This window comes from Procambarus clarkii, unplaced genomic scaffold (assembly GCF_040958095.1).
Source record: "Procambarus clarkii isolate CNS0578487 unplaced genomic scaffold, FALCON_Pclarkii_2.0 HiC_scaffold_107, whole genome shotgun sequence".
Classification (NCBI taxonomy): domain Eukaryota; kingdom Metazoa; phylum Arthropoda; class Malacostraca; order Decapoda; family Cambaridae; genus Procambarus; species Procambarus clarkii.
In genome coordinates, this window is record NW_027189140.1 from 1,079,267 (window position 1) to 1,088,491 (window position 9,225).

Consider the following 9,225-nt stretch of genomic DNA (forward strand, 5'->3'; position numbering starts at 1 on the left):
GATGGAGTAGTCTTGGATTTATATTTATTAGGCTTATTCAAACCCTGTTTAGGTTTGTCTGAAGTGTCAGTATTAGTTGGTTTAGACTCAGGTTTAATTTTATCATGAGTCTTCAACCTGTTAACCGTTATCCTCAATCCCTCGAATATTTGGTCAAGAGTGAGAAACTCGGTATTATAATGTGAGCAGAGCTCTGTCAAGACATTTCGAGGTAATTTCCTCTGCACTAGTAACTTGATAGACCATTCTGAAGCAGGTATATTAACTTTAGTACCTAAGGCCTTTACTAGAGACTCTACTTCTAGTCTGAAGCTTTGAAGTGACTCCGGTCTACTATTTGGTGCATTCAGATCTAGCAATTGATAATAGAGGGTAGCTATACTTAACTCTTTGTTGCAATAGTTCAACTTCAGGAGTTTTATAGCTTCCTCATAATTACTCTCATCAAGAGTGAGGTTATGTATAACCTTTTTAGCCTCTCCTTTGAGAAGACTAAGTAGGTATGAAAATTTAGAAACCTTGTCCAAGGACGGTTTCTTATGGATGTGAACTTCAAATGAAGTCCAAAAATTTCCCAATTTTCTGTATCTAATCCTGAAAATGTAGGTAAGTCTAAAGTAGGTAAACGAATCTCTAGTAGTTGGTTATTGAATTGAGACCCTGTGTTACTGGTATTGGATCCAGATTGTTTTGCTAGTTGAGATAGCCTATAAATTATATCTTGAGTCTCCTCTTCATACTGGGAGATACCGTCTACAATTTGACTTACTTCATCAGGATCGATTTCTACAGTATTTAGTAGAGCATTATATGACTGACTTGTAGACTTGACTTGATCAAATTTCAGATCAGCCACTCTAACTGATGTCTCTAAGTGATAAGAGTCAATGGGAATATCTTTAGATAAGTTCTCAGCCTTATTAATTAATCTGGTCAAATGACCTTTAAGGCCAATGTAGGTTCTCCTTAACTGCTCAGGAGTAGCCATGTTGGGCTTGGGTCCAAACTTCATGGGGTTAGTATATGTATTACTAATGAAGCTCGGGTACTTGTTCATTAGTGGACAAGTAACATTAACGTAGCCTAATTTAAGGTGGCTAATTTATGTTTACCTCACTTGAGGTTAAATGTACCTACCTAACAACAAGTAGCTAGATATTTTGTGCAGTGTCTGAACTTCACCATTAGTTCTCGTCCGGTTAGCTCTTCTATATCATCATCAGAGTTAATGGAGATTATCCAGCAATACACAAAATAATGAATACAAGAGAAATATTATGGAGACACTCCAATCAGAGTTATCTCAAAGTTTTAATCCCACCCTGTTTAGGGTCAGCACAAATAGTATAATACATACACTACTGACTAGCTTAGATCTAGTCGTGATAATTCCTAACTAAGAACTATAAATTTATTTAGTCTGGGCTTGTACCAAATTCAGCACAATCTCAGCCTAAATTCTACCTAATAATATTGGTAAAGATTATTGTGGTGCAGTAAAGTGAATATAATTGTGCTGTATTTTTGGGTTTTTGTTTTTATAAGAGTGCACTTGCACACACAAGTGAACAATTATGTACAGTTAAGTTTGGCTTGCTAGCCACAGCCGTTTGTGATAGTTGATGGTGTTGATTAACTTGTCAACCACATGCAACCTAGACTCACCTGACAAGTGTACACCATCTCTGGTCAGGTTTTGTCTATAAGGTCTGGCTGTAAATTGGATATAAGTGGCATCCAATTTCACTCGTTTTTTCAGCCTGAAATTTATGTACTTAGCAGCTCTCTGGTAGTATTCTGGGGTTACTCCCCAACGATTATCTTGACTTGGTTGGCGAGGTTCCACTAATGTGAATACTACCGAATTACTGATGAGCTTGAAAGAAGAAATTATGGCTTTAAGGTGTTTGATCACCTCAGCTGGATGACGAGTGGGATGGATGTCATTGCCACCTAGGTATATAATGGTTAGATGGTGAGGCCACTCTAACGCAGGTGTTAGTGTGGAGTTGTTATAAAAGTTATGAGCTGTTGCTCCTGGTGACCTAAAGATTCTCACTTCTGTGTGAGGTATAGGTCTAAGTGTTGTGGGTAATTGGCTATGACCCACTAAAGCTACCTTATACATGAGGTGAAAGTAGCGATATGTTGGTGTGACTTAGACTAACTGAGGTGTTACACTGTTGGTTGACACAATTAATTAAATGGTTAGTCTAGCTTATATCACACAAGGATTAGTTATTAATAATTAGTATTTGTGATTATAAATTTATGCCTATCCGGTTCGATAAGGACCATAATGTGGGACATTTGGGGCTTGACTCTAATTATTTAAATATTAATATAGTAAATTCAATTACGAAGGACCACCCACTTTTATAGTAAAAGAGGGAAACTGAAAAATATGATCATTAGAAAATCTAGATGAACCAGTAACTATGGATAAAATACTAGAGAATATGATCATTGAAATAATTAATGGGCTGTATAATTAAATTAATCAAAGCCTCAAAACCTACATTGGGGGGTATTACTGGAACTCAGTACGTCCAGGAACTAGTGTGGTTCGTTCACCAGTCCAATGTATAATAATTTAATCCTATGAATATTTATGAAATCATCATCGTTATCACTAATGGGAACATAGATTATGAATATGTAATAATAATTATAATAAACACATGTTAATCCAATGAACAGGGTTCTGCATGTAAAAGAGTACAGATAATAATTCAAGGAATACAAAGAAATCTTAGCTTAATGACGATTCCTTAGAAGTTAGTTACGACTCGTCTTCTGATTCCCTGGACTCGTCATGGAACACTGGAAGGTGGTTAACATGAGAATGACAGCACGAAGAAATCTTCACCCACGCTGTAAATCAAATTAGTTTCAGTAGTAACAAATTAAACTACTAGGAATCTATATTCAAGAAAACGAGATTAACCATCAGGAAATAATAACCTGTAGTTTTTAGTTGTCATACGTCGTCACGACAAGCTACCCAGCTATACACCTAACCCCCATTAGATGCATCAAATAAGGATAAGGTACTTAGCTAATATGGGCACTGTGTAAGTTAAGGCTTGCCGAAATTCGCGTCCTAGGCTCCGGTCTAGCCTATCCTAGATACTGACGCGCTTCACTGGCCGGTCACGTGGAGTTACATAGAACCAAATTTAACAGGTTCCGTAAATGACACTGACACCAGGTGAAGGTATTGTCTGCAAGGTTCTTCACACCTCACAGTGGCGACTTTCTTCTGGAGATTTGATAGCGTTTACCCTGGTGGCTGGGTAATGGCGTCTCCTCGTGAGCACCACGTGAACACGTCTACTCGTGAGCGCTTCAACACGTGGACTGGTGTCTCTTCCGGCCCGCTCCGCGTCCCGCGTTTGTTAAACAAATTATTTATTATGGATATTGTCATTTCTTGCAGTTGTGCTTGAAATGCTCGGATTAGGACGAGTTTATTATTTGGAGGAGTTAAATATTATTATTTGTCCGTTTTATGATAGTAAACGAACAATGGAGAAGAATTATAATCTCTCCAGGGCATTCACGTGTGACGTTAATTTTATTACTAGATAACAGCTATAACTATAAACGCTCTATTTGGCCTTAGTTGGAGATCAGTTTATCTGTAATTAATTATCACACAGAACACCGTTGTTTATAGAGAATCAAATTCAATTCTCAGACACATTGGATATAAATGTGTTTATTACAATGGAATCTGACGCAATACTGGCGTCAGGTGACGTAAGAATTCTAGCCTTACCGTACAGATGTAATTATTAGTACATGTGAACTCTATGTTGGGTTAATTTTAATCACTACAATGATTAGTAGAATTAGTAGTAATTAATGAGAATACAACAGTGTTGTATTCAGTGTTGGAAATTTCCAACAAGTAATGCCCATCTTTGAATTCTAGCATTGGCATTAGTTGGAATTTGCTTACCTCTGCCAAACAATCCTAGCAGGGGTTTATGATCTGTTCTAGCAAGAAATTTCCTCCCCAGCAGAAAATACCTCAGTTTTTTTACAGCATATACCAAAGCTAAGGCTTCTTTATCTAACTGAGAATAATTCTGTTCTGCAGGAGATAATTTCTTGCTAGCAATATATACTACTTTATCCTGACCATCTACTTCCTGTAATAATACACAACCCACTCCTACTGGGGAAGCATCTACCTCCAGTTTTAACGGGAGTCTACCTGTAAAATTAGTGAGCACTGGAGAATTGATCAATTCCTGCTTAATATTCCTGAATGCATTTGCCTCTCTTGCTGCCCACTTAAATCTAGCCACTTTTTAATCTAGCATCATGCACTTCCTCATTCTCCCCACATACAATAATGTCATCTAAAAAACTAGCCACATCTTCAATGTTAACTAACAACTGGGACATGAATCTCTGAAAAATTGCTGGAGACGAGGAGAGTCCAAAAGGAAGTCTTTTATACTTAAATAACCCCTTGTGGGTATTAATCACTAACAATTTCTGGCTCTCCTCCTTTACAGGAATTTGCAAGTAAGCATCTTTCAAGTCAATCTTAGAAAAAATAGCTCCCTTGCAGACCACTGACAACAATCATCTATCTTAGGTAAAGGGAACTTCTCACAGTGTATGCGGTTGTTCAGTTCCTTGAAGTCTGCACAGATTCTCAAGGATTTCCGATCTGCCTTCAACACTGGTACAATTGGGGCTGCCCACTCACTATGTGTAATTGGCTCTAAGATGCCTTCTGCCACATGCTTTTCCAGGGCTGATTCTACCAATTGCTTGTAATGAAACGGCACTGTTCTTGCCTTGAAAAATTTAGGTGAAGCCCCACTGTTCAGGTGAATTTTTGCCACCATGCTATTAATTGGCTTATCTGCCTCCACTGAATATTTGTCTAACATTTGTTCGGCACTTTTAATTGTTTTAACTATCGACAATTCATCTAGGCCCGCCAAGAAAATTCCCACTTTTTCCATGAGATCCTTACCACATAGGCTAGGATTATGTGAATCCACTACATAAAAATCCTGGACAATTTCTTTTCCATTATAACCTACTTTTGCCGACACCTTGCCATAGACCTTAATCGGTACATTATCGTAAGCACTTAAAGATTTTTTACCTGGTTTTACATTCAATTGCAAGGTATCTGCCCAATTTCTAGACAATGTTGACACTGCAGCACCAGTGTCCAGTTCCAAGGGAACTAACTTCCCATTAATTACAAAATTCACCACTTGTGACTTCACTGAACATACCTTTTCTTTCACCGAATATAGTCGGTTTTCCTCACCTGCAGCTTCTTCAGACTGGTTACCTTCCTCTACTGCCTTGACCACAGTACCACTACCTCTTCTTCCTGCATTCCCTGGTCGTCCTCCTCTCCCAGGCCTTGTTGTTCCTGTTCAGATATTCCCTACACACTCTCTGCAAGTGTCCCTCCTTGCTACAAAAGTTGCATATATATGCACGAAACTTGCACTTGCTACTTATGTGCTTGTATCCACAGTGTGTACATCTGGTCTGGCTCTGTACGACCATAATTTCCTGAGTAGAAGTCTTACTTCCAAAAGCCCTTTCCAGGTTCAATATCTTCTCGAGCACCGTCCATGAAGTCATCGATTGTAGATCCAAATTTTCTGCCACCAGGTTAGGGAAATAATTCTCCTTTTCCACTGCCATGAACAACTGGTCCCTAACCCTGCCGTCCAACTGTGCTCCGAAGTTGCAGTGGTTAGCCAAAGCCTTCAATTCCGCAAATAAATCCTGTACGGACTCCTGCTGCTTTTTCGTCCTCTTCTGGAAATCCATCAAACTCCTGTGATATGATGGTTTCACCACATACTGACGTTTAAGCAAAGCAATCAAGTCTACATAGGTCTTCGTGTGCGGTAGCTCAGGTGCACACAAATTTCCGAGAACACTATATGCTTCAGAACCCAGTGAAACTAAGAGTACCGCTTTCTTGGTGGCATCCTCCTTAATCTCCAGGTACTGAAAGTTTGCTTCCAGCAGGCTGAGCCACAGGTCCAACGAGATCTTTGCAGTGTTTAACGGCTCGATTGACATGGTAGCCATGGCCACGGTGTAGCACACTCCACTGTTATATGCGAAGCGTCCACTCGTCCACACGACGTACCCTGCACTGTCTTGATCGTCACACCACGTCTCGTACCCAGGCTCTTTGCCAGCAATGTTTAATTCTCGTCGCCACTGTTATGGTTTTGGTCAGACAAACATTCTTCGTCCACATGGTCTTTATTCTCCGCCAGTAACAACAACAAAACAATTATCAGGTACATGAAATATTATTAACAAGATCATAAACAAAAGAGCATCTGCTCCAAACATGCTACCTCCAACATCTGTAGTACTCAATCCCAACATAGACCTACACCCGAGCAAGCACCCAGCTCAGATGAAACACATGAGCTACCTCAAGATGAGGAGAATCCTCTAATCAATACTGATCACTACACAGGATCAACAACTGAAGTTCAACCTTCATTTTCTGCCATCTCATCTAATACAACTTTACGTAATAATTTATTTACAGAATCTGATCAATTCTCAGACAGCTCTTCTCAATGTTCCCTGGATTCTATAAATTCAATGCATGAGGCTACTGAATTAACTAGCTCCTCACAGGATCCCAGAGAAACAAGTGAAGCTGCAGATGAAACTCTTAGTGAAGCTGCAGTAATCAGTGAATCTGAAACAGAAAATGATAAAGCTAAAGCTGCAGCAGCAGCCGAAGCTGTAATTAAAGCTGAGGCTAAGCAAGAAGCCTTAAGCAACACAAGTAATGGTCATAATTGCTCACACCAGCCTTCTAGAGTAAGTGCTAACAATGAGAAGACTGTCATAAACCTTGTACACCAATTACTAGATTTATCTCCACCAGAACAATCAGTTGACTCTTTACAAGCCTTTAGTTTTCAGCTTGAGTCACTGTTAAATTCCTTCAGTAAAGAGGTGGATCACCCCACTGCTGAGTGGATGACTAAAATTATCATCCAGATAAAATTGTCTGGTGACACACACAATAAATTATATGTATACCAGATTGGTAATGCCCTGTCAATGCAGGATATATTTACAGGTTTGCGCAATATAAGCAATCATTCAGCAAACCAGGCACTTAATGCCTCTTCTGAATGCACCGAAACTGTACCCACATCAGTTTCCTTGCCTGAAACTCGTAAAGTGACTCTGTCGCTAGGTAATAAGGGTACTAATAATCGATGTAATAACAATAAGTCAAACACTGATTCATCAGTAAGGCCCAAGAGCCCCACAGGTGCTCCTAAGAGACCTAATAGTCCAAAGAGCACTCCCAAGAGCCCAGTAATTGCTCCCCAGAGTACACCAAGTACTCACAAGAGAATAAATAACAAGCAAATGCAAGCAACAAGACCATCACAACTTGCAGTTACTGTTTTACCTAAACTGGTAACCCCTAAACGAGCTGTAGGATGGGGAATATGCTTGTTTTGCAATCAAAAACATTCTCTGTACAAATGTACTAATTATCCTAATAGAGACACAAGAGTCAGACGACTCAAACAGTTACACAAATGTACTAGGTGTCTCAAATCACATAATGTTGATAGCTGTGACACCCCACTGAACACCTGCAATAGGTGTAGAAGGGGCAAGCATCATGCTGCACTGTGCAAATTAGTTAGGACAAATTATGTCAATCCTAGAATAGGAGGTAGAGAATCTACACCAGTACAGTGCTGCAAGGTACGAGATGTGTACAGCGTAATTTCACAAGCATCTCAAGTGGATGCTGCTTTGCCTACTGCCCAACTTCAAGTAAAGAGCAAAGGATCCAAGATTACCACTCGTGGACTATTTGATCAAGGATCCCAAAGGACTTTCATTACTCAGAAAGCGGCAGAGGCACTCAATTTACAAGCAATCAGACAGGTAAAATTAAACCTGTCAGGGTTCATGATAAATCGAGGAACCCATGAATACTCAGTAGTTCAACCGCTTGTACGACTAGGTAGTCATGCCAAGGCTGTCCAAGCCATTGTTGTAGATCAAATACCTTTTGACCTAAATATTAAGGGTCTGGGGTACACAGCCCACATCCTGCAGGAACGTGAAATTAATTTGGCTGATATATATATATATATATATATATATATAATATATATATATATATATATATATAATATATAATATATATATATATATATATATATATATATATATATGTCGTACCTAGTAGCCAGAACTCACTTTTTGGCCTACTATTCAAGGCCCGATTTGCCTAATAAGCCAAGTTTTCCTGAATTAATATATTTTTTCTAATTTTTTTCTTATGAAATGATAAAGCTACCCATTTCATTATGTATGAGGTCAATTTTTTTTTATTGGAGTTAAAATTAACGTAGATATATGACCGAACCTAACCAACCCTACCTAACCTAACCTAACCTATCTTTATAGGTTAGGTTTGGTTAGGTAGCCGAAAAAGTTAGGTTAGGTTAGGTTAGGTAGGTTAGGTAGTCGAAAAACAATTAATTCATGAAACTTGGCTTATTAGGCAAATCGGCGGGCCTTGCATAGTAGGCTGAGAAGTGCGTTCTGGCTACTAGGTACGACATCTATATATATATATATATATATATATATATATTTATATGTCGTACCTAGTAGCCAGAACGCACTTCTCGGCCTATTATGCAAGGCCAGATTTGCCTAATAAGCCAAGTTTTCTTGAATTATTATATTTTCTCAAATTTTTTTCTTATGAAATGATAAAGCTACCCATTTCATTATGTATGAGGTCAATTTTATTTTATTGGAGTTAAAATTAACGTAGATATATGACCGAACCTAACCAACCTACCTAACCTAACCTAACCTATCTTTATAGGTTAGGTTAGGTTAGATAGCCGAAATGTTAGGTTAGGTTAGGTTAGGTAGGTTACGTAGTCGAAAACAATTAATTCATGAAAACTTGGCTTATTAGGCAATCTGGCCTTGCATATTAGGCCGAGAAGTGCGTTCTGGCTACTAGGTACGACATATATATATATTATATATATATATTATATTATATATATATATATATATATTATATATATATATATATATACATATATTATATATATATATATATAGATATATATACATATATATATATATATATACATATATATATATATTATCATATATATATATATATATATTATA